Below are 27,039 nucleotides of genomic sequence, written 5' to 3' on the forward strand. Positions count from 1 at the left end.
GTTGAAAGGGTCTATCAGTTATAAGGGGTAGGGAGGTGGAACTAGCTGGCATTCCGGAAAGGGTGGCCCCTCTAGGTTTCAGGACTTATCTCATCCAGGAACCTATCTGGAGGTTGTAGGTTTCTGGAAAGTTGCATTAGTGCATGGAACTGTGTGGAATTTTATATATTGCTCTAGGCATTCTTTAGGATTGGCTGGAATGGTCCTGGTTGGAGTTTGGCATGTTATAATAGGTAACAGTGTCTCATTGAAGCTTGTGTAAGAGCAACCTTCAGAGTAGCCTCTCAGCTCTATTTGAACTCTCTCAGTCACTGATACCTTGTTTGTTACACTTTTTTCCCCCCTTTTGGTCAGGTTGGCATTGTTGATCCCATGGCACCAGGGCCAGACCCATCTCTGGGAGTCATCTCCCATGCTGCCAGAGACACATTCACCCCTGGATGTCGTGTCCTATGTAGAGAGAAGGGTAATGATTTCACCTGTAGAGTTGGGCTTAGAGAGAGTTAGGCCACATCTGAGCGACAAAAAGAGGTCCTCCAGAAGTAACTCTTAGGCATACCTATGGGTAGACTAAGCTTCTCCACTACGTACATAATCTTCCATGAGCAAGCTGCAGCATCAAGGCCTTGGCCTATTGATTTGTGTGTCCCTAATGTTTGACACAGTATCAAGGATTTCCCAACTTGTAAAGTTTAACAGTTCTATATTTTTTCTCCCAACCATCAAGGGACTTTGCCTATACTTTTTGAATATCTGCTGAATGTATTCCAGGATGTATCCAGGCATTAAGCTATATAGGATTAAAGGCCCTCATTCTTATTCTGGGCTCTCTGTGCTGTATGGAATTTGGACTTGCCCATATCCACAGTCATGGGCAATTCTTCTAAAAATCTCATAATATACACATACACACACACACACACGCACACACACACACAAAGGCAATTCTTACAGAAAACTCATACATGCACACAAAAGCAATTCTTATAAAAATCTCATTATATGTATGTATGTGTGTATATATATATATATATATATATATATATACTCACACACGCATACTTATGTCTTCTCATTTCTGTTTCTTAAGGAATTTTGGCTAATACAACATGAAATGGAATGAAATTGGACTTCTACCTTAAACTATATATAAAAATTTCCAAAATGGATCAGTGAGTTACATAAAAGAACTAAAACTATGAAACTTTTAGAAGATCATGGAAATATCTTTATAACTTTGAATTCAGCAATGGTTTCTTAGGTTTGACACTGAAAACTTAAGAAAATAAAAAAAAAATGACTTTTTCAAAATTATGCACTTTTATAAATCGAAGGACATTATCAAGAAACTGAAAAGACAGTCTATGGTATGGGAGAAAAATTTGGAGATGGTAGTATCCAGAATGTATAAAGAACCTCTAACTCAACAGAATTACAAAATAACCCAGTTAAAACATCGGCAAATACGTGGACAACATTCCTCCAGAGAAGATATGCAAAAGACCAGTAAACTCATGAAATTATGCTCAGTGTGTTTAGCCCTTAGGTACATGCAAAAAAGAGGTATCATTTCACACCCTTTAGAATGGCTGTTATTTTAAAAAAGCAGAAAATAACAAATGTTGAAGAGGCAGAGAAATAGGAACCCTCATGTATTTTGTTAGTGGAAATGTAAAATGGTGTAGCTGCTGTGGAAAGGTTTGGTGGTTCCTCAGAAAGTTCAGTATAGAATTATCACATGATCTGGCTATCCCACTTTGAGTATGTACCCCAAACAGTTGAAAACAGGGACTCAGATATTTGTACATCAGTATTCATAGCAGCTATATTGACAGTAGTAAAAAGGTGTAAGTGACTAAATGGTTCATCAACAGATGAATAGAAAAGCTAAATAAAATGAAACATTATTCAGCCATGGAAATGAATGATGTTCTCTTACATGCTACAATATGGATGAACCTTGAAGATATCAAATTGAGTGAAATAAGTCAGATGCAACAGTACAAATATTATATAATTCCACTACATGAAATATCTAGAATATGCAAATTCATAGACACAGAAAGTAGATTATAGGTTATAAGTAGGGGCATGAGAGTGACTGCTTAAAGAATACAGGATTTTTGTTTTGGGTATGAAGAAGTTTGTAATGGATGGTGGTGATGGCAGCAGATAAATGTAGTTAATGCCACTAAATTACACATGAAAATGATTAAAATGGGAATTTTGTGTTGCGTGTATGTTATCAAAATAAAAATTAAAAAAGTTAAATCAAGGAGAAGTCAAGGAAAATTATGTCGTTATGTGCTGGTTAGGAAGTATTGTGTACCCTAAAAAAGCCATATCCTTTAATCCTGATTCAATATTGTAGGATAGAAACCTTTGATTAGGTTGTTTCCATGGAGATATAGTCAGTTTTGGGTATGATCTTTTGATTAGATAGAGATGTGACTCCACCCAGTCAACATTGGTATTTGATTAGTTTACTGGAATCCTTTAAAAGAGGAAATATTTTGGGCAGAGCCAACATGAGACCCAGACATTTGGAGATGTGGAAAGAAAATGCCCCTGGGAAGCAGTTTGAAACCAGAAGCCAGGAACCCAGCACATGCCAGTCATGTGTCTTCTCAGCTGACAGAAGTGTTCTGGACTCATTGGACTTTAGTGAGTCAAGGTATCTCTCTCTGGATGCCTTAGTTTGGACAGTTTTACAGCCCTAGAATTGTAAACTTGCAACTTAATAAATCCCCCCCACCCTTTTAAAAAAATGTTTTTACTGGCAAATCTTCACATATATACATTCTGTACATGGTATACAGTCAGTGGCTCAGAGTATCATCACATAGTTGTGTATTCATTACCATGATAATTTTTAATAATATCTGCATCACTCTGGAAACGAAATAAAAAAGAAAACTCATACATACCATACCCCTTAACTCCCTTCTCATTGACCATTAGTGTTTTCATTTGCCCAATTTGTTTTACTCCTTATCCCTGCTATTAATTATTCATTTTTTATCCATAATTTTTTACTCATCTGTCCATCCCCTGGATAAAAGGAGCATCAGACATAAGGTTTTCACAGGCACACAGGTCACATTGTAAAAGTTATATCATTATACAATCATCTTCAAGAATCGGGTCTACTGTAATACAACTCAGCAGTTTCAGTTACTTCCCTCTGCCCACTCCAATACACCATAAACTAAAATGGAATATGTATATAATGCATAAGAATAACCTCCAGGATAATCTCTTGACTTCTTGAAATATCTCAGCCACTGAAACTTTATTTCGTCTCATTTGTCTCTTCTCCCTTTCGGTTAAGAAGGCTTTCTGAATTCCTTGATGCTGGGTCCTGGCTTATCCCAGGAGTTTTGTCCCATGTTGCCAGGGAGATCAAATCCCTGGGAGTCATGTCCCTTGTAGTGAGGAGGGCAGTGAATTCACCTGCTGAGTTGGCTTATAAAGAAGAGGTCACATCTGAGCAACAAAAGAGGTTCTCTGGGGGGTGACTCTTAGGCCTAATTTAAAGTAGGTATAGCCTGTCCTTTGCAGGAATAAATTTCATGGGGTGTACCCCAAGATCCAGGGCTCAGCCTATTGTTTTGGTTGTTCCCACTGCTTGTAACAATATCAGAAATTCTCCAAATGGGAAAGTTGAATAGTTTCTTCTTTCTCCTCAGTCCTCTGAGGGGACTTTGCAAATAGTTTTTTATTTTGCCCAAATTACTCTGGGATATGTTGGGGCATTGCACTAACGTGGACAAACCAACAAAATCTCACTCCCTATTCAAGATTCCATGAACTTATGGTGTTCAATTAAACTGACCATACAAGTTTTAAAGAATGGATAGTATCATCAATTTACCCTGTATTCTGCTATACTGCTATACTTAGTCCTATCCAGATCAGCTTCAGTCCTATCCAGATCAGATCCAGACCTCTATTTGAAGTCTGATCCGTTTTTCAACTTTTTAAGCAGTTTCTGTATGGGGTACTGCTGACTTTCATAGCTTCAGGACTCTTACTCTGGGTCTCAGGTGTCACATAATTACCCGAAGCTGGGAATGATCAGGTTATATACAAACAGTTCAGTATTTCAGAATTTAGATATAACATTTACAACCCCTGAATAGATGTGACTGCTGTAAGAGTTTACAATCTACGACCCTTTATAATAGGCCCCAGTCTGATAACTCCAGCTCTTGACTTCAGGTCACTGAGTTTTTATAGTTAGTCCATTTGATTGAGGTATGATAATATTTATCTTTTTGCTCCTGACATGTCATTCAGCATACATTCCCTAAGGTTCACGCACCTAGTTGCATGCCTCACAACTTAATTCCTTCTTGTGGTCACTTACTAGTCCATTGTATGTATATACTATTGTTTCCCCTTCCATTCCCCTTTAGTTGTACCCTTAGGCCACCTCCATCCATTGTGAATTGTAGATACTGCAACCATAAACACCAGTGTGCAAATGTTCATTTGTGTTCCCACACTCAGTTGCTCCAGATATATCCTTAGCCATGGTGTTTGAGGATCATATGGGAACCCTCACTCCTGGTGTCCCATGGAACCACCGTACTGCCTTCCTAGGGCTCCATCTTTCAGTTTCCCTGTCGACAGTGAAGAGGTGTATCTCTTTCTCTGCGTTTCTTCAAATCCTCTCCAGCACTTGTTTTCTGTTTTTTTTTTTTTTTTTAAGACCATTCTAGTGGGAGTCAGGTGATACCTCATTGTGGTTTTGATTTGCATTTCCCAGTGAAGTTGAGTATCTTTTCATGTGCCTTTTAGCCATTTGTGTTTCCTCTTCTGAGAAGTGTCTGTTCATGTGTCTTGCCTATTTTTTAATTGGGTTGTTTGTCTTTTTGCTGTTGCATTGAAGAATCTCTTTATATATTCTGGATACTAAACCCTTACTGATATGTGGTTTCCGAATATTGTCTCCCATTGTATAGGCTGCCTTTTTACTTTTTTGGCAAAGTTCTTTGATATACAAAAATATTTAATTTTGAGGAGTTCCCATTCATCTGTTTCTTTATTCAATGCTTATGCTTCAGGTGTAAGGTCTAGGGAAACCTCCTTCTATTATAGGATTTATAAGATATATAAATTCCTCTTTTAAAAGTCATTTCATCTCTGGTATTTTGCATTCTGGCAGCTTTAACAAAACAAAATAGCTTTTATTTGCAAAAGTAACTCTGGGAGATGGCTTTACTCTCATGTCCCTTTACTTGACCAAATATACAGTTTTTGGGAAAAAATCTGGAATAGTAGGAGATGTGCTTTTAACTCATGAACCAGGTTAGCATAAGTGAGAGTCTCCAATAATTGGAAAAGCTAACAGACCTTGAATGTATGTGAACATTGATATGGTCTACCACTTAGCAATGAGTCTGGGCCAAGTGACTTGCTTGTTGTGGTACTTATTTTTCTCATCTGTAGAGGAGGTATAAGACCACCTTTCAGGTATATTATAAGATGTAATGATTGTAAAACTCAGTTAGTACAGGCCTTGGCTCTTAGTAGGTTCTCAGTAAATGGCAACTCTTATTTTTATTTTTTATTTATTTTTGGGGGTGCATGGTCTGGGAATCGAACTTGGGTCTCTCGCATGAAAGGCGAGCATTCTGCCACTGAACCACCCATGCACCCCGGCAACTCTTACTTTTAATATTGGGTGAAACAGGAGAATGAATTAAGTGTGACAAGGAATTTAAAAAGGTTTATTGTACAAGTGATGTAAAAGAGCTGACAAGTCAAGGACACTGACTAGTAATGATAAACTTTTTGAAGGTAAGAAAATCTGGGAATGTGGCTTCATTTGTTGATTTGGTGGTTAATTTTGCATAATGTAGCTGTATATGTTACCCACAAGGTCAGTCAGCTTCTCATTCTTCATGGAACTTAGCAGAGAGACGTTTGGTAATAAAGTATGGTGAGAGCAGAGACTTTTTAATGTTGTTAGAAAGATTGTCAACCACAATATTTAGGTTCATTTCTATGTCTCTTGTTTAGGTTCGTGATGATAGTTTATGGTAAGTTTGCATTTGGGGGAATTCAGTCCAGAAAATGCCTATAAAGTTTGTACTTAACTTTACTCTTCAGTTTTCAGAAATTAAAAAAGTCATTGGTAATTTTAGAGTAAGAACTGTCAGAGTACTCTAAGTATAATTATTTGAATTGCAAATACTAATTTTCATATAGCATTATTTAGACCTAGATTCTTCTTCTTATGCTTTTGTTTTTTATAGTCTAGATATTCAATAGGTTTTTTTTATGTTGTTGAATTACTTGTGTACCTTTAGTAAATTATTTTCTAGGTTTTTATTCTTTATTCAGCATCTAGACATTTTTCCTCATTAAGTAGTGATAATGTAGAATATATTAGTTGGTCATGTTTTAAAACTATATTTATTATCATAGTAAAATTTAAAAATGGTGTATTGAAAACAATTCAGGAGCTTTAATTTTTCTAAAACATCATTTTTAGATTGTTGGTTACATGAAAATGTTATATTAATAGTTTTTCAGTTTATTCAGGTTACAGAGATACTACTAAAACCAAATCAGTATACTTATTATCATAGTAAAATTTAAAAATAGTATAATGAAGACAATTCAGAAGCTTTAATTTTTCTAAAACATCGTTTTTAGATTGTTGGTTACATGAATATGTTATATTTGTAGTTTTTCAGTTTATTCAGGTTACAGAGATACCACTTAAACCAAATCTGGCTTTTTTTGTCTTTCAAGAAACTCTAGGATCTCAAATCAAATATTTTGAAAAGTGATTTGGATATAAATAGTTACACAGCTTTATCTAAATACACACATACATGCATGCCTTCTGTTAAACATCTTAAATGTTTTATCTTTTTTATTTACTTTAGATACTCATGTCATGCAGAAATTGAGCAGCCACAAATTTTTATGCACTCAGATCATGTGAAATAGATATTCAGGCAGTGCTGCTTTTGATCCTGGAGATAATCCCTTGTGGTTGCAAACTTTAATGAATGTTAAAATTGCATTTTGTAGGTCTGTATTTTTTGCATGAGTAAAAATACGTAGGATTTGGAAAGAACTGCAGAAAATGTATGCAGACATTTTTTCTTGATTACATTAATTTGACTTTGTATTTCATAGTTTGAACTTTAGTTGTTTATATGTCAAAGGCTAGTAATTTCTTTTTAACTAGTGGTTTTACTATGTGAAAAATTATAGGTTAAGTTTGAACGAGCCCCGTTCTGTCTTTTATTTTCTCCAATTTTTTATATTTTGAAAATAGGTGTTATTTTATGATGTAGAGTCTTGTGACTAGTCAATTCTCATAGGAATAGAAATTATTACTATAGTATGTTAATTAGGGTTTATTCACATATTTCTTCAGTGCTCTAGTTTGACTTTTTTGTAGAACCAAAGGGATTTTTAGGTATAATCCTGTCTTCACATTCTACAATGCTATTATGAAAACTGATAGGTTGAACGAAAACAATCTTGTGTTTTTGTCCATGCCAGTAGTCCATTTTTTAAAAAATAACATTGAATAAATACAATTTTCCAATTAGTCACGAATACTTATCTGAAATAAATAATGATGTCAGTGGTTTTAAGTTACTTTTTGTGGGTCTTTGCTGATGAAAAATATTCCATTTATAAGATAGTTACTAAATAACATTTTAGATTTTTAGTGGAAAACAAAGGTTTCACTTGGTTGATAGCTAGTATAGAAGGCAGTGGAAAGCTTTCTTTGGAAATGCTGTAGTTTATTTTGGTCTCAAGTAGTAAGTATCCTTTATAAAATATTTTACACAAGAAATTATTCAAATTCATTGCAGTATTGAGAGGATCAATGAAGAATTTAGTGAAAAAAAAACTTTTTTATAATGAAGTTGATTGTACTTGTTAAACTCCGATATTTGATGAGACCAAGGAATTATTGTTAATGTTGTTAGGTGTAATAATGATACTGTAGTTATGTTAGAAAGAGTCTGTATAGTTTTTATACATTCTAAGTATGTAAAGGTGAAATGAAAGGAGATCTGGGACAGGTGAAGAAGTATGGCAAAATTTGGTAATTTGTTGAGTCTGGATCTTCTGTATGAAATTTGGATTCATTTTCTGTTTTTACTTCTTCTGTGTATGTTTACAAAATATCGTTCTAAAATTAATTAAAATAAATACATTAATAAAGTTCCCAAGAAATACCATGCTTTAGGGAAACCTTTGGGAAGTGGTGGTGGGTGGGGGAAAAGGAAGAGGAGGAGGAAGAGCATCTTATATCAGTGTTAGAGTGTTGGTGTTATTGGACTGGTGTCTAGCTCCAGGGAAATAGTCAGGCTTTTGGTATTAGGAGGGCTGATGTGACGGAGAGCACCTTTTCTTTACCCTTTCCTTTTTTCCTCTAACTTTTTCCTCTTTAAGTATGGAGAGGAAGAAGAAGGTTATCCCTCCTTTAATGGAACTGGGTCTAGAGCAGTGTTGTTCTTTCTTATTTTGCTAGTACTGCTATAATAAATTCCACAGACTTGTGGGCTTTAACGACAGAAATTTATTGTCTCTCAGTTGTGGAATCTGGAAGTCCACAATCAAGGTGTCTGCAAGATTATGCTTTCTCTGAAGAATGTAGCCTTCTGGTGGTGACTTGCCAGCAGTCTATAACTCAGTCTGTGCCTTTGTTATATGCATATATCCTTTAGTCTCGTACTCACCCTTACTCTGTCTTGTGTTCACATTTTCTTTGCTTATGAGGACTTGAGTCATATTGGCTTAAGGGCCACCCTAATTCAGTTTGACGGTTCACCTTAATATATTTAAAGATCCTATTTACAAATGGATTCTTAGCCATGGAACCAGGGGTTCGGATTTGAACATGTGTTTGTGGAAGACATTATTCAATCAATAATATCTTCCAGTTGCACATTAATGGGTTGTGAAGTCAGTATAGTTGTTGCTACCAGCATTTAAAAAAAATGAGAAAATATCAAGTCTGTTGTGCTTAGTAAGTGAAAGTGTGGTTATATATCATATTTATGTGTACTAAGTCATGATGTAAAATATATTCCTTATTGTAGGGCATTTTTTTGGGACATTTTTTAAAAAAGGGACATAGAGAAATAGCAATGGCCACATTGCTACTAGAAAACAGATGTCAAATTTTGCACAAAGGGACTTGGATAATAACTCAGCATTTCACCTATTTATGGGCATTAGACAGATACTAGTAGGAACTAAAATTTACTAGAAAAATCTAACAAGATTATCCTTTCATCATACAATAAGGCATGAACAAAATGAGGAGAGGAGGTAGGATGGTGACTTAGAGATGATCTCATTTTTTTGAGCCTTTGTATTGGTAAGAAATGTATATTAATTAGTTGGTAATTGCTTATGAAGTTTTTGAGGTAGATCCTTCTTATTCTATGTTTATTTACAGAATTTGAGATATAGCAGATGCTTAGAGAAGCTCTCTCTATACAAGTATTATGTTAAAAATGTGTGGAAGTTTACTGTTAAATGAGGATTATTAAATTATTAGTTTAGAGAATACCGTGCTGTTTTAGTCATTTTTTAAAATGTTACTTGGTTCATTTTTAGCTTGAAATCACCAACAGGGCAGCCTATTCAAAAGAAAGATATAGAGAAATAGTTAATAGAATCAGACTCTGGATCCGGACAGACTGTACTCAAATTCTACTTCTACTGTTTACTTGTAAGGTAGCTTGGAAAACTTATGTAATCTTTTTGTGTTTTCATTTCCTCACTATTAAATATTCTCATAAGGTCCTTTTTTTTTTTAAAACTTTTTATTTTCAAACTTATAGGACAGATAGAAAAATAATACAATCCCATACAGAGACCTCCATCATACTTCTTTTCCAACAGACACCCAGATCCACTAATTTTAACATTTTGCCACATTTACTATAGCATTCTATCTGTCCATCTGTTTATGTCTGCTTATCCATCAGTCCACTTTCTGAACACTGAGGGTAGGTCGTATATACGACATACTTCCTGCATACTTAATAATGTACATTTCTTAAGAACAAGAATATCCAGTTAAGTGAGCATCTTAAATGTAGTTATCAAGTTTAAGAAATTAAACATTGGAAGAAAGCTTCCACATTCCAGTTTTTTATGTATGTCCCAATAATGTCCTTTTGAGCCTTTTCTCCTCTCTTGTTAGATTCTGTCCAGGATCGTGTGTTGATTTTTAACTGTTATTGTTTCTTTAGTTGCTTCCTGCATCCCCACCCCCCTGGTTTTTAATTGTGAAACTATATATACAACATAAACTTTCCTGTCTCAGTCACTCCCAAGCGTAGCATTCGGTGAATCACTTTCGCAGTGTTGTGGGACCCTCACCACCTTCTATTACTGAAGCTTTCCCACCTGCCCAAACAGAAACCCTACACCTATTATGCATTATGCTTTAACCCCATTTCCCTTGCTCTCAGACCCTGTGTCTATGAGCTTGCCTATTCCCTGATATTTTCTTTGTAGTTACCACTGTGTTTAATTTAACATCTTAAATCTGTAACAATCTTGTTTGCTTTGATACCAGTTTAACTTCAATAGTATAAACTATGCTCCTATACCCTTTTGTACCTCCAACCTATATGTAGTTCTTGTCACAAATTAAATTTTTTTTTGTATGATGTATGGTGGGATCACATTTCATTACTTTCTATGTGAGTATTCCGTTATTGTACCACCATTTGTTGAATTTTTGTTTGTTTGGTTTTTGTCTGTTTGCTTTTTGCTTATTTGTTTCTTTTTGGGGAAGTGCATGGACTGGGAATTGAACCTGGGTCTCCCACATGGCATGTGAGAATTGTACCGCTGAACTACCCTTGTATTCCCTACAAATTACATTTTTAAACATTGAGTCTGAAACCACTGTTTTATCATTACACTGTATGTATCTGCCTTTAGATCTGTATGAAGTAAAAAACAGAGTTATAAACCAAAAATACAGTAGTACTGGCATTTATATTTACTCATGTTATTTTTATTGGACATCTTTATTTTTTCATGTGGCTTTTAGCTACTATCTGTTATCCTTTTTTTTTTTTCAATCTGCAGCAGTTGTGTTATCCTTTTTTTTCAGCCTCTCTTTAGCATTTCCTGTAGAGCTGGTCTAGTGATGAACTCCTTCAACTTTTTATCTGGAAATATCTAAGTTTTTCCCTCTGTTTTTTTTTTGTATGAGCTGGCCCTGGAAATTGAACCTGGGTCTCTGACGTGTCAGGCGGAAATTCTGACACTGAGCCAACCATCACACTGCCCTCCCTCATTTTAAAGACAGTTTTGTCAGATATGGAGTTCTTGGAAGTTTTTTGCTTTCAGAACTTTAAATATGTCATCCCACTGCCTTCTTGTTTCCATGGTTTTCAATGAGAAATTGACATGAAGCTTCCCTACCTTGCTTCTCTATTGTAGGTTCCAGAATTCTATCTTTGTCTTTGGCATTAGTTTGATTATAACGTGGTGCAGTATATTTGAGTCTATTTGGGTTTATCCTGTTTGGAGTTCGTTGAGTGTCTTTATGTGTGTATTCTTGTCTTTTATTAGATTTGGGAAGGGTTAATGTTTTTGAATATTCTTTGTTCTGGTTTGCTAGTTGCTTGAATGCAATATACCAGAAGTAGATTTTTTTTGGCATGGGCAGGCAGCGGGAATCAAACCCAGGTCTTTGGCATGGCAGGCAAGAACTCTGCCATTGCACCACTATTGCCCGCCCCAGATTAGCTTTTAAGGAAGGGAATTCACCTTTGCTCAAGAAAGGCTGATGAAGCTCAGGGTTTCTCTCTTGACTGGAAAGGCTCATGGTGAATATGGCATCGTCTGCTAACTTTCTCTCCAGGCTTCTTGTTTCATGTAGTTCCCCAAAGCGGTGTATTCCTTCTTCATTTCCAAAGGTCTCTGGCTGCATGGGCTCTCTGCTTCATTTTTGTGGCTCTAAGAAGGGACTCTCTTTGAAATGTTTCCTCTTTTAAAGGATTCCAGTCAAGGCCTACCTGGAATGGGTGGAGTCACATCTCCCACTAATCAAAAGTTAATACCCACAATCGGGCAAGTCACATCTCCAGCAAACAATCAAAAAGCTCCCAGTCAACAATACTGATTAAGGATTAAAGGACATGGCTTTTTTGGAGTCCACCACAGTCAAACCAGCGCACTCTCTTCTACTTCCAGAAATTTTACAATGCATATATTGGCATGCTTTTGGTATCCCACAGGTTCCTCAGGCTCTGTTTTTCATTTTTTTGTCTTCTTCCTCAGACTAGATGATTTTAATTCCTTTCATCTTCAAGTTCACTGATTGTTCTGCCAGCTCCAATCTGCTGTTGGTTCTCTCTAGGGAATTTTTAATTTCAGTGACTATGGTCTTCAGCTCTCTTTGGTGCCTTTTCATAATTTCCATCTGTCTATTTTTTTATGTCTATCTATTGTTTTATTGATTTTTTTTTTTTTAGTTCTTTGTTCATGCTTTCCTTTATTTTTTTGAGCGTATTCAGGATATTTTTTAAAAAGTTTTTCTGCTGTGTCCCAGTTTTGGTCTTCCTCATTGATGGCTTCAAGTGCTTTAATTTTCTTATTTGCCTGAACTTCTCGTTTCTTCACATGTTTTTAATCTTTTGTTAAACCTGGACTTTTTTTTTTTTTTCCACAGAAGGTAGACTATGTTTATTTAGTCACAATCATTTGACTTACTCAATATGCCTTAAGACCACAAAGAAACCACTTCTCTTTCATTCCATTATGAGTCCTAGGGCTAGACCCAGATTGCTGGCAGTGCTACTTGGGGCCCATTCACAGGTTTACAAGTTTCTCACTGAGGTAGTCTGTGACTGCATTTGATTCGCCAGGTAGATCACCATCAACAGGTTATTGATGTTGCTGTTGAGCATGGTCTCAAAGTCATCAGGAGCTATTTTGAGTACTTGGTTAACCAGACTCATCAAGAAATGGCCCACAGTTATTGTCAGCTGATGCCTTTCCAGACAGACATCATGTGCATATTGCAACACTGTGCTTAGGGCGTCCTGGATGTGAGCTGTTGTTCCTCCTACTTGCTGTAAGTCACGTGAAGAGTCCAATAACATGGTTGGGGCTAAAACAAGCTTCATGATCAGATCAACTCCAATGCATTCGTTGTCATAATGTGCGTATCTCACTGTCAGAGGTGTGAACCTCACCCCCATGGTCCTCCCAGGAATGCCCATTAAAGTGCTTGATGTAGGCCTTGATGTTCATGCAGCTGTTCTGGAGGCTTGTGTCCACAGTGAGGTGAATGGGGTTAGGGGCCTTCTGGCTGTAATACTCATGAATCAGTATGGAGTACTCTGTGATGCCATGACCTGTGGCACACCAGCCCCGGATGGGCTCATTTGGAGAGATTTTCTTGTGTAATTCATACATGTTCTTAGCGTATTCCATGTCCTAACAGCCACCTCTTCAGACCCATTGTGTGGCAGTGAAAAGCAATTGATTATTTCCACTAAGTGTTTGTTGACAGTTCCCAGCAGGGGTTCCAAAAACTCCGGCTGTACCCTTGTTGTGTTGCCCGTAGCTGTCCACAGTGGAGGCCAAAATGACCAGGTGCAGCATGACCATGCAGCCACCAGGGAAAGACCCTGGGAGAGCCAGACCTGGCAACGGCAGTGCAGGAGTCTGCGTTGGGGCTTGCATTTAGGCCAGGTTCTACCCTGAGGTGTCAGTCGTAGCTGCTTCTGCTGCCAGGTTGACGTGGCAGGGACTGGTGCTGGAGATGGAGCTGGAGCTGGAGCCAAAGCTGGGGCATGGGTTGGGGCCAGGGTAGTAGCCAGTGCCCCAACTGGAGTGGCAGGAGGAAAGCTCGCCGGTATAGAGGTGTGGCTATCTTGTTGAGAGAAGAGCCCCATTTTGATATTTTAATGTGTTATCCCTGTAATTTAGGCTCAAAGGCATTTGTTCCTTATATTTATGTTCAGCTAGTATTATGATGGAGCTTTCCTTGAATGCCAGCAGTTAAAAAAGAAGAATGAATAAAAGAAAATTCCTTTCCTAGGCTTTACTGAGTGGTCCATGTGGTGCTCTCCTTCAGAGTTTGTTAATACAATGAGCTTAGAGAACACTTGAGGCCAATCTGTAGAGGATTTACTAGTCCTTTCTGTACATTCATCTCATCATGGGCATGTGGCCCTAGAGATTCCCCCATTTATATGGATACCAATCTCCTTTCTTCCCTAAGAGTTTCCTCATGACTTTGGGTACTGCACTATATAACCTAGAGCCAGCAATCCCTTGCCCCAGACAGCTACTTGATTGCTTTCCCACAGTGTGTTAATAAAGCTCTGTGAGTGGAGTTCTCACATTCCGGGCATATTTTGGGATAGCAAGTTTCTCAGACCAGCACCAGACAGATTGGGTCAGATATGCATACTCTTAGTATGTGAACGGGGATTTTTTTGCTCCTTCTGGAACTGGGACCAGGGACTCAGAATCTACACTAAGAGCACAGATGGCTTTGTGCCAAACTGGTGTGGGGATGGTAGAAGGGCAGCAGGGGTGCTAAGAGATCCTACCTCTTTTAAGGTAATCTTTTTCTTGGTAACTGCTCTTCCTATTACCGTAGTCCTTTAACTGGAGCTTTGCAAAAGATGTTGCTGCCAGTTCTTGCTGGTTGTTCAAAGCTTCTGTGGTGGGGTAGAGTCCTTGAGCATCTTATTTCAGTCTTGATAGGGCTCATAAGGTTTTTTTTTTGGCATGGGCAGGCACTGAATATCGAACCTGGGTCTCCGGCATGGCAGGTGAGAAGTCTACCTGCTGAGCCACTGTGGCCTGCCTGTTTTCTTTCTTTCTTTCTTTTTTTTTTTTTTTTTTAACTTTTTTTTATTGTATAGTATAACATATATACAAAGCAAAGGAATGAAAAAGCAATAGTTTTCAAAGCATTCTTAAACAAGTGGCTACAGGACAGATCCCAGAGTTAGTCATGGGCTACCATACGATCCTCTCATATTTTTCCTTCTAGCTGCTCCAGAATAAAGGAAGCGAGAGGGCTTAAATAGTTTTGTTTTTTTTTTTGACTTTTTTTTTGTTATTAATTAAAAGAAAAAAGAAATTAACACAACATTTAGAAATCATTCCATTCTACATATGCAATTAGTAATTCTTAATATCATCACATAGATGTATGATCATCATTTCTTAGTACATTTGCATCGATTTAGGAAAAGAACTAGCAAAACAACAGAAAAAGATATAGAATGTTAATATAGAGAAAAAAATAAAAATAATAATAATAATAAAAAATAAAAAAATATATAAAAAAAGGAAAAAGAAAAAATCAAAAGACACAAACAAACAAACAAAAAAACTATAGCTCAGATGCAGCTTCATTTGGTGTTTTAACATATTTACATTACAATTAGGTATTATTGTGCTGTCCATTTTTGAGTTTTTGTATCTAGTCCTGTTACACAGCCTGTATCCCTTCAGCTCCAATTACCCATTATCTTACCCTGTTTCTAACTCCTGCTGGTCTCTGTTACCAATGACATATTCCAAGTTTATTCTTGAATGTCCGTTCACATCAGTGGGACCATACAGTATTTGTCCTTTAGTTTTTGGCTAGACTCACTAAGCATAATGTTCTCTAGGTTCATCCATGTTATTACATGCTTCATAAGTTTATTCTGTCTTAAAGCTGCATAATATTCCATCATATGTATATACCACAGTTTGTTTAGCCACTCGTTTGTTGATGGACATTTTGGCTGTTTCCATCTCTTTGCAATTGTAAATAATGCTGCTATAAACATTGGTGTGCAAATGTCCATTTGTGTCTTTGCCCTTAAGTCCTTTGAGTAGATACCCAGCAATGGTATTGCTGGGTCGTATGGCAATTCTATATTCAGTTTTTTGAGGAACCGCCAAACTGCCTTCCACAGTGGTTGCACGATTTGACATTCCCACCAACAGTGGATAAGTGTGCCTCTTTCTCCGCATCCTCTCTAGCACTTGTCATTTTCTGTTTTGTTTTTCTGTTTTGTTGATAATGGCCATTCTGGTGGGTGTGAGATGATATCTCATTGTGGTTTTGATTTGCATTTCTCTAATGGCCAGGGAAGTTGAGCATCTCTTCATGTGCCTTTGGCCATTTGTATTTCCTCTTCTGAGAGGTGTCTGTTCAAGTCTTTTTCCCATTTTGTAATTGGATTGGCTGTCTTTTTGTTGTTGAGTTGAACAATCTCTTTATAAATTCTGAATATTAGACCTTTATCTGATATATCGTTTCCAAATATTGTCTCCCATTGTGTAGGCTGTCTTTTTACTTTCTTGATGAAGTTCTTTGATGCACAAAAGTGTTTAATTTTGAGGAGCTCCCATTTATTTATTTCCTTCTTCAGTGCTCTTGCTTTAGGTTTAGGGTCCATAAAACCGCCTCCAATTGTAAGTTTCATAAGATATCTCCCTACATTTTCCTCTAACTGTTTTATGGTCTTAGACCTAATGTTTAGATCTTTGATCCATTTTGAGTTAACTTTTGTATAGGGTGTGAGATGCAGGTCCTCTTTCATTCTTTTGCATATGGATATCCAGTTCTCTAGGCACCATTTATTGAAGAGACTGTACTGTCCCAGGTGACTTGGCTTGACTGCCTTATCAAAGATCAGATGTCCATAGATGAGAGGGTCTATATCTGAGCACTCTATTTGATTCCATTGGTCGATATATCTATCTTTATGCCAATACCATGCTGTTTTGACCACTGTGGCTTCATAATATGCCTTAAATTCTGGCAGTGTGAGACCTCCAGCTTCGTTTTTATTCCTCAAGATACTTTTACCAATTTGGGGCACCCTGCCCTTCCAGATAAATTTGCTTATTGGTTTTTCTATTTCTGAAAAATAAGTTGTTGGGATTTTGATTGGTATTGCATTGAATCTGTAAATCAATTTAGGTAGGATTGACATCTTAACTATATTTAGTCTTCCAATCCATGAACACGGTATGCCCTTTCATCTATTTAGGTCTTCTGTGATTTCTTTTAACAGTTTTTTGTAGTTTTCTTTGTATAGTTTTTTTGTCTCTTTAGTTTAATTTATTCCTAGGTATTTTATTCTTTTAGTTGCAATTGTAAATGGAATTCGTTTCTTGATTTCCCCCTCAGCTTGTTCATACTAGTGTATAGAAATGCTACAGATTTTTGAATGTTGATCTTGTAACCTGCTACTTTGCTGTACTCATTTATTAGCTCTAGTAGTTTTGTTGTGGATTTTTCCGGGTTTTCGACGTATAGTATCATATCGTCTGCAAACAGTGATAGTTTTACTTCTTCCTTTCCAATTTTGATGCCTTGTATTTCTTTTTCTTGTCTAATTGCTCTGGCTAGAACCTCCAACATGATGTTGAATAATAGTGGTGATAATGGACATCCTTGTCTTGTTCCTGATCTTAGGGGGAAAGTTTTCAATTTTTCCCCATTGAGGATGATATTAGCTGTGGGTTTTTCATATATTCCCCCTATCATTTTAAGGAAGTTCCCTTGTATTCCTACCTTTTGAAGTGTTTTCAACACGAAAGGATGTTGAATCTTGTCAAATGCCTTCTCTGCATCAATTGAGATGATCATGTGATTTTTCTGCTTTGATTTGTTGATATGGTGTATTACATTAATTGATTTTCTTATGTTGAACCATCCTTGCATACCTGGGATGCATCCTACTTGGTCATGATGTATAATTCTTTTAATGTGTTGTTGGATTTGATTTGCTAGAATTTTGTTGAGGATTTTTGCATCTATATTCATTAGAGATATTGGTCTGTAGTTTTCTTTTTTTGTAATATCTTTGCCTGGTTTTGGTATGAGGGTGATGTTGGCTTCATAGAATGAATTAGGTAGCTTTCCCTCCATTTCGATTTTTTTGAACAGTTTGAGGAGAGTTGGTACTAATTCTTTCTGGAATGTTTGGTAGAATTCACATGTGAAGCTGTCTGGTCCTGGACTTTTCTTTTTAGGAAGCTTTTGAATGACTGATTCAATTTCTTTACTTGTGATTGGTTTGTTGAGGTCATCTATTTCTTCTTGAGTCAAAGTTGGTTGTTCATGTCTTTCCAGGAACCCGTCCATTTCATATACATTGTTGTATTTATTAGCGTAAAGTTGTTCATAGTATCCTGTTATTACCTCCTTTATTTCTGTGAGGTTAGTAGTTATGTCTCCTCTTCCATTTCTGATCTTATTTATTTGCATCCTCTCTCTTCTTCTTTTTGTCAATCTTGCTAAGGGCCCATCAATCTTATTGATTTTCTCATAGAACCAACTTCTGGTCTTATTGATTTTCTCTATTGTTTTCATGTTTTCAATTTCATTTATTTCTGCTCTAATTTGTTATTTCTTTCCTTTTGCTTGCTTTGGGGTTATTTTGCTGTTCTTTCTCCAGTTCTTCCAGTTAATTCCTGAATTTTTGCCTTTTATTCTTTTCTGATATAGGCATTTAGGGCAATAAATTTCCCTCTTAGCACTGCCTTTGCTGCGTCCCATAGGTTTTGATATGTTGTGTTTTCGTTTTCATTCGCCTCGAGATATTTTCTAATTTCTCTTGCAATTTCTTCCTTCACCCACTCGTTGTTTAAGAGTGTGTTGTTGAGCCTCCACGTATTTGTGAATTTTCTGGCACTCCGCCTATTATTGATTTCCAACTTCATTCCTTTATGATCCGAGAAAGTGTTGTGTATGATTTCAATCTTTTTAAATTTGTTAAGACTTGCTTTGTGACCCAGCATATGGTCTGTCTTTGAGAATGATCCATGAGCACTTGAGAAAATGGTGTATCCTGTTGTTGTGGGATGTAATGTCCTATAAATGTCTGTTAAGTCTAGTTCATTTATTGTAATATTCAACTTCTCTGTTTCTTTATTGATCCTCTGTCTAGATGTTCTGTCCATTGATGAGAGTGGGGAATTGAAGTCTCCAACTATTATGGTATATGTATCTATTTCCCTTTTCAGTGTTTGCAGTGTATTCCTCATGTATTTTGGGGCATTCTGGTTTGGTGCATAAATATTTATGATTGTTATGTCTTCTTGTTTAATTGTTCCTTTTATTAGCATATAGTGTCCTTCTTTGTCTCTTTTAACTGTTTTACATTTGAAGTCTAATTTGTTGGATATTAGTATAGCTACTCCTGCTCTTTTCTGGTTGTTATTTGCATGAAATATCTTTTCCCAACCTTTCACTTTCAACCTATGTTTATCTTTGGGTCTAAGATGTGTTTCCTGTAGAGAGCATATAGAAGGATCCTGTTTTTTAATCCATTCTGCCAGTCTATGTCTTTTGATTGGGGAATTCAGTCCATTAACATTTAGAGTTATTACTGTTTGGATAATATTTTCCTCTAACATTTTGCCTTTTGTATTATATATATCATATCTGATTTTCCTTCTTTCTACACTCTTCTCCATACCTCTCTCTTCTGTCTTTTTGTATCTGACTCTAGTGCTCCCTTTAGTATTTGTTGCAGAGCTGGTCTCTTGGTCACAAATTCTCTCAGTGACTTTTTGTCTGAGAATGTTTTAATTTCTCCCTCATTTTTGAAGGACAATTTTGCTGGATATAGGAGTCTTGGTTGGCAGTTTTTTCTTTTAGTAATTTAAATATATCATCCCACTGTCTTCTGGCTTCCATGGTTTCTGCTGAGAAATCTACACATAGTCTTATTGGGTTTCCCTTGTATGTGATGGATTGTTTTTCTCTTGGTGCTTTCAAGATCCTCTCTTTCTCTTTGACCTCTGACATTCTAACTAGTAAGTGTCTTGGAGAATGCCTATTTGGGTCTAATCTCTTTGGGGTGCGCTGCACTTCTTGGATCTATAATTTTAGGTCTTTCATAAGAGTTGGGAAATTTTCAGTGATAATTTCTTCCATTAGTTTTTCTCCTCCTTTTCCCTTCTCTTCTCCTTCTGGGACACCCACAACACGTATATTTGTGCGCTTCATATTGTCATTCAATTCCCTGATCCTCTGCTCAAATTTTTCCATTCTTTTCCCGATAATTTCTGTTTCTTTTTGGAATTCAGATGTTCCATCCTCCAGTTCACTAATTCTAGCTTCTGTCTCTTTAAATCTATCATTGTAGGTATCTATTGTTTTTTCCATCTTTTCTACTTTGTCCTTCACTCCCATAAGTTCTCTGATTTGTTTGTTCAGATTTTCTGTTTCTTCTTTTTGTTCAGCCCATGTCTTCTTCATGTCCTCCCTCAATTTATTGATTTGGTTTTTGAAGAGGTTTTGCATTTCTGTTCGTATATTCAGCATTAGTTGTCTCAGCTCCTGTATCTCATTTGAACTATTGGTTTGTTCCTTAGACTGGGCCATATCTTCAATTTTCCGAGCGTGATCCGTTATTTTCTACTGGCGTCTGGGCATTTAATCAGATTTCCCTGGGTGTGGGACCCAGCAGGTTGAAATATTTTTCGTTGAAATCTCTGGGCTCTGTTTTTCTTATCTTGCTCAGTAGGTGGCACTCGTGGCGCTCGTCTGTCTGCAGGTCCCACCAGTAAGAGATGCTGTGACTCCTTTATCTTTGAAAAACTCTCGCTGTGGTGGAGGGTCGCCAGCTGAAGCGGCTTGGGGGAGTGCCGATCCGGATCTCCCAGCCGGCCCGGGAATCCGCGCGTGGGGTGGGGGCGCCGGCCTCCGCGGCTTGGGGGAGTACGATCCGAATCTCCCAGCCGGCCTGGGAATCCGTGCGTGGGGAGTGTCGCCGGTCTCCACGGCTTGGGGAGTGCCGGTCCAAATCTCCCAGCTGGCGTGGGACGCCAAGCGTGGCGGGGGGGGCGCTGGCCGCCGCGGCTTGGGAAAGTGCCTTTACAACGTTCCCAGCCAGACCGGGAAGCCATGTGTGTGGAAGGGACCCCGGTCGCCGGTCTCCATGGCTTGGGGGACCTCCGATCCAATTCTCCCAGCCGGTTCGGGGGGCCGCGCGTGGTGGGGGGGCGCCAGCTGCCGTGGCTTGAGGAGACTGCCTGTCCAATTCTCCCACCCGGCCCGGGAAGGAGGGAGGGAGGGACCTTAAATAGTTTTTAATCATCACAATAAACTTTTTTTCCTTCTTGTTTTGTGAAAAATAGCATATATACAAAAAAGCTATAAATTTCAGAGCACAGCACCAAAATTAGTTGTGGAACGCATCTCAGACTTTGACATGGGTTACAATTTCACAATTTTAGGTTTTTACTTCTAGCTGCTCTAAAATACCAGAGATGAAAAGAGATATCAATTTAATGATCCAGCATTCATATTCTTTTGTTATAGCCTATCTTCTGTATATAACTCCGCCATCACCTTTGATCTTTCCAACCCTCCCTTTAGGGAAATTTGGGATATGACAATTCTAAATTACTGATATTGAAAGGTCTGTCATTAATATGGGGTAGGGAGATGGAACTATCTGATATTTTGGAGAGGCCGTGCTAGGCCTCAGGACTTATCTGGACTAGGGACCCATCTGGAGGTTGTCAGTTTCTGAAAAGTTACTCTAGTGCATGGAAACCTTGTGGAGTCTTAGTATATTCCCATAGATGTTCTTTAGGATTGGCTGGAGTGATCCTGATTGGGGGTTGGCATGGTATGATAGGTAACAAGGTCTACCTGAAGCTTGCTTAAGAGCAACTCCCAGGGTAGCCTCTTGACTCTGTTTGAACTGTTTCTGACACTAATACTTTATTAATTACACTTCTTTTCCCCCTTTTGGTCAGGATAGAATTGTTGATCCCACGGTGCCAGGTCTGGATTCATCCCTGGGAGTCTTCTGCCACATTGCCAGGGAGATTTTCACCCCTGGATGTCTTGTCCCACATAGGGGGGAGGGCAGTGATTTCACTTGCAGAGTTGGGCGTAGGGAGGCTGAGGCCACATCTGAGCACCAACAGAGGTCCTCCAGAAGTAACTCTTAGGCATGCCTATAGGTAGTCTAAGCTCCTCCGCTACCTATTTAAGCTTCACAAGAGTAAGCCTTATGATCAAGGGCATGACCTATTGGTTTTGGTGTCCCTAAAGTTTGACACAGTGTCAGGGGATTCCCTGTTGGTAAAGTTTAATAGTTCCATATTCTTTCTTTCCTCCCTCAGGGGACTTTGCCAATACTTTTTGATTATCTGCTTAATGTACTCTAGGATATTTCCAGGCATTATAATAATCTATACAGGTTTAAAGGACCTCTTTCTTATTCTATGCTCCCTGTGTTTCATTTGTTCAAATGAGCTGTACAGATAGGTTGAGTTAGATTTTGCCCTGCAGAAAATTTCAGCTCCAGACCAAATTAACCAATTCTTCTGTTGGTCTCGAAGAGTGTGTGTGGTTCTAAAATATAGACTTGTTTTAATTGGGACATTTTCTCGGCCTTAGAAGTATGAACTAGCAACTTATTAAATTCCCCTTTTTAAAAATATTCTGTTTCTAGTATATTGCATTCCGGCAACTAGCAAACTAGAACACAGTGGTATCTCCCCTTTGCCAAATCTTCCTGGAAGCCAGAAGGCAAGGTTACCTGGCAAATGCAGTTGCCTGTGGCACACAGTAACTCAGGTTATGTTGGAGGGTGGGTGGGGGTGGGGTGGTCTCTCCCTGATCTCCAGCCCCATTTTACAGCCCTGTATGCACCAAACTTGATGCTTTACCACAATAACCCAACTCAAGTTTCTTTCAGCTTTGAGCCCTCACTCATGTTTTGCATTCAGAAATGATCTGAGAGCAAACAGTTAACTGGCCAACAACTATGCTGCTAGTGTATAATATTTATTAATGCTTGGGCACCTGTGTAGGACTAGTTATTAAGAAGACTTTGTGGAAGCAAGGACGCTTTTATTTTTAGTGTTAGTATTCAACAATTCCCTAACAACCAATATTAAAATCAGCATTTCAGTTAAATTCCACTTTTACTAGTAGAGTAGAATTTTATTAGCTAAATGAACTGCAAAAATGAAGTCTTGGGTTTTGTTTTTGAAATATTCACAGTCTACTGGAAGAGACTTTTTTTTTTAAAAAAGGAATAATTTCAATTAAAATGTGTGAAAAGTTAGAGGTGGCCATATGTATTTTGTAGAAGGAACTCAAAGGAATAGCAGGTAACCTGTCTTGTTTTTTCAGGAGGCTGGGAAAATTGAGTTGAGCTTTAAAGGATTGGTTAAAGTTGATAGAGGAAGGTGGAAGGAACAGTTGGAAGAATGAAAAGCATGAGTGAGGGCTCAAAGCTTGAAAGAAACTTGAGTTGGGTTATTGTGGTAAAGCATCAAGTTTGGTGCATACAGGGCTGTAAAATGGGGCTGGAGATCAGGGAGAGACCAGGTTATTTTTATTCTTACGCTGACAAAGAGTTATTAAAACGGTAGTAAAGAGGCCTGATTAGTATTGTGTTTTAGCCGTATTGTCCATAGTATAGAGGATGTGTTTAAGTGTGTGCTACACTAGAGGTGCAGTAGTTAAGAGACTATTACAATAGTTCTGGCAAGAGAGGAGTGATGGAAATAAGCTCTCAAAGGTGTCTTTTTATGTTTTAACTACATTTATTTCATCTAAGTGCTTTCAGGTGCCAATTTCTCAGTGTCCCACTTTGATACATGTAAAAAAATGTGTACCCTTTTATATTATTTGAAAATTCAGAATAAATTAAATAATATAACTTTAAAACAAAGCTATGAACGAAATGCCAGTTTGTCTTCAAATTGTACATGCCTGATAATCACTGACCTAGGGCTATAAAGGAATAAGTCATAGATGTTGCTCTCTAAGAGTAGGTATGGGAGGCATTAATTATCATTTACTGTGCTCTGTGGATTGCTGGAGGGGTGCTGTGGTCTCCTGGAGCCAGGTGACTACAATGTACTGAAGTATTCATGGGATGCAGTAATTTCATAGGAGCTTGAGAAAATTTTTCTGTGTTCCCTAGTGTAGCTATTGAAGTGTCACACAGATTTGCAGTGGTGTTTAATGCTGCTTAATATATCTTTTAAAATAGCAAAATTCTGTATTTGAATAAGATACATTTTACCAACTGATTTTAATATATTTTCTCTAATTTAGTTCTGATAATACAAGGTGAGATAGATGAGATAGATATTGTTAGTAGTACCTTTTTTTTTTTTTTAAGTAAAAAAAGCCTAGATTGTATTATTCAAACTCTAGTGGGATTTCTACTGTTATCATATGAAGATGAGCAAGTAGAATTTTTGTCTGTGAGAAGCTTGTAATCTAGTGGGGTCAACTGACTTACAATATAAGGCCTAAGAAATAAGTTAAATAGAAATACAAATGGTATATTAAGGCAATTTAGAGGAAGAAGCCATTTATTATTTATTGTATTTCACTGCATCTATGAGCACATTTTAATAACATCTTTAAAATTGGCAGATGTGTTATAATTTGATGGCATCTTAGATTTGAGGAAAGCAATATTTGACTGGGAATAAAAAGGGTATGTAGATTTAGAAAGATGAGGAATGTAGTTAAATGGAGAAAGTGCTAAGAAAAAGCACCTATGTGTGAAAGCTCTGGTGTATGAAAGGCATGGTAAAAGCACTTTTGGGAGGCTGACATTTAGGGTGACAGAATGATGTAAGAAGAGATGACAAATCACTTCAGGGAAGTCTTTGAAGGTCAGGTTGTGGAGAGCTGAGATTTTATTCTGTAGTGTGTGTTAAGCTACTGATGGGTTTTAAGAAGGGGAAACTATACATATTAGATTATGAATTTCATGACCTGTATTTAGGGATATAACCCTATACTGGAGAGAAGAGACAATGAAGAACAGAAAAATGTGCTGTTTTGAGATAACGACTTTATTAGTTGAAAGAAAATGAAAAGATGTTATGAATTAGAACTGACAAATTGGTGACTGAATGTGGGGTGGGGTGGTTGGCAGTGAAGGAGAAATACAAGTTATGAGCATTGGCGACTAGGAGAGTTGCAGCACCTGTTAGCTGAGACCACGTGTATTGGAGTAGGATAATGAATTTGGTCTTTGTTACAATGCAAGTATGGTGTCTCGATGTGTCATGCTTGTAGCAGGAAGTAAGGAAATACAGGACTGGAGGTCAAGAGAAAGGTCAGAACTGGTGACAAAAGTTTAGGAGATATTGGCTGAATTGAATACATTTTAGGGGGTGAGATCCACAAAGAGAGCAGAGATAGAAAATTAGAATGCCATGGAGAACTATGTATATTTTTCAAAAGCTTTATTGAGATAAAACTCACATACCATACAATGTGCTCATTTAAAGTATACAGTTGAGTGGTTTTCATATATTCCACAGAGTTATGTAACTATGACCACAATCAATTTTAGAATGTTTTCATCACCTCCAAAATAAACTCCATACCCCTTAGCTATACTCCACAACACTTCTCCTTTCACAGGCCTCCCTCTCTCTGCACCCCATCCTAAAGCAACCACTAATTTTTCTACCTAGATTTACCTATTCTGGACATTATTTGTACATGAAATCATACAATATTTGGCCCTTTGTGACTGGCTTTCTTCACTTCGCATAATGTTTTCAAGGCTCATCCATTTTGTAGCATTTATTAGTATTTCATTTGTTTTTATGGCTGAATACTATTCCATTGTAGGGTTATACCACATTTTATTTATCCTTTCATCAGTTGATGGTCATTTGGTTTCTTTCTACCTTTTGACTATTATGATTAATGCTTATCTGAACATTTGTCTGTATACAAATATTTGTGTGGAGATTTGTTTTCAGTTTACTTGTGAATATGTATACCAAGGTGAAATTGCTGGGACATATGGTAACTCTATGTTTAATTGTTTGAGGAACTGCCAGACTGTTTTCAAATTGTTCGTACTATTTACATTCACACCAGTGTATGAAGGTTCTAGTTTCTCCATATCCTTGTCTTTTTGATGATCACCATTCTGGTAGGTGTGAAATAATACCTCGTGGTTTTGATTCACATTTCCCTGATATCTAATGATGTCGAGCATCTTTTCATGTGCTTGTTGGATATTTATGTATCTTTTTTGTAAATTGTATATTCAGATCCTTTGCTCAGTTATTAGTTGGGTTATTTTTCTCTTCATAATTGAGTTTTGTTTTGTTTGTTTGTTTGTTTTGGCATGTACAGGCACTGGGAATTGAACCCCGGTCTCCGGCATGGCAGGCGAGAATTCTGCCACTGAGCCACCGTTGCATTGCCCCATTATTGAGTTTTAAGAGTTCTTTATATATTCTAGATATTCTTTAACAGGTAGATTATGTTCAAATATTTTCTCCCATTCTTTGGGTTATGTTCACTTTATTTATGATGTCCTTTGAAGCACAGCTGTTTCAAATTTTGTTGATGTCCGGTTTATCTGATTTTCCTTCTGTTACTTTTGCTTTTGGTGTCATATCTATGAATTATCTGTTTTTAAGGTGCAGGCAGAAAAAAAGATGCAAGTGAGGAAAATTGAAAGATCAGAAAAGGATGAGCAGAGGACTTTGTCAGTGAAATCAAAGAGACAGGTATAAGGTAGGGAGTAATTAATAGCATCATGTGCCACAAAGATAATTGGATGAGGAACAACAGTGATAGAAGTAGCATGAAAGATATGGTTTCAGAAATAGTCAAAAATAGCTTCTGGAACTGGAAGGGGAGGGTGGAATATACAGCCATTAAAAAGCTCATGTCTGGTATAAGAATAACTATTTGGTATTTAATTTACTTATTTGATTTTTGAATGCTTATTAGAGGTGTCTGTGAATTGTGATCGTGGGATTATTGATAGGTTTCTCATAGTGGTAAGTCATTAAGCTTTTTATTGTTTTCCCCGGTTATTATGGTAGATGCTTACTGGGATGCCTGCTCAGCTTAAGCCCCTTTTGTCTAATAAATGATTCCTCTGCTTCAAGGGGCAGGCCTTTGCAGTTGTGTTGGTAAGTGGTGTCCTCATATTCCCAGTGCATGGCTGATGGGACTGTGGGTGGACTTGTGCTGGTTTGAAAGGATGTGTGCCCCCTAGAAAAGCCATGTTT

The 27,039-nt window shown here is 37.4% G+C and overlaps 1 protein-coding gene and 1 pseudogene across 1 annotated transcript in view; one reads left to right on the forward strand and one right to left on the reverse strand.

Annotated features, from left to right (window-relative positions):
- The window catches only part of TBC1D5 (TBC1 domain family member 5), a 741,161-nt gene that overhangs the window by 23,549 nt on the left and 690,573 nt on the right, over positions 1–27,039 (forward strand). The window lies entirely within an intron of this gene.
- On the reverse strand, positions 12,840–13,922 carry LOC143656860 (eukaryotic translation initiation factor 3 subunit F pseudogene; annotated as a pseudogene).

Source organism: Tamandua tetradactyla, chromosome 15, assembly GCF_023851605.1.
Source record: "Tamandua tetradactyla isolate mTamTet1 chromosome 15, mTamTet1.pri, whole genome shotgun sequence".
Lineage (NCBI taxonomy): Eukaryota > Metazoa > Chordata > Mammalia > Pilosa > Myrmecophagidae > Tamandua > Tamandua tetradactyla.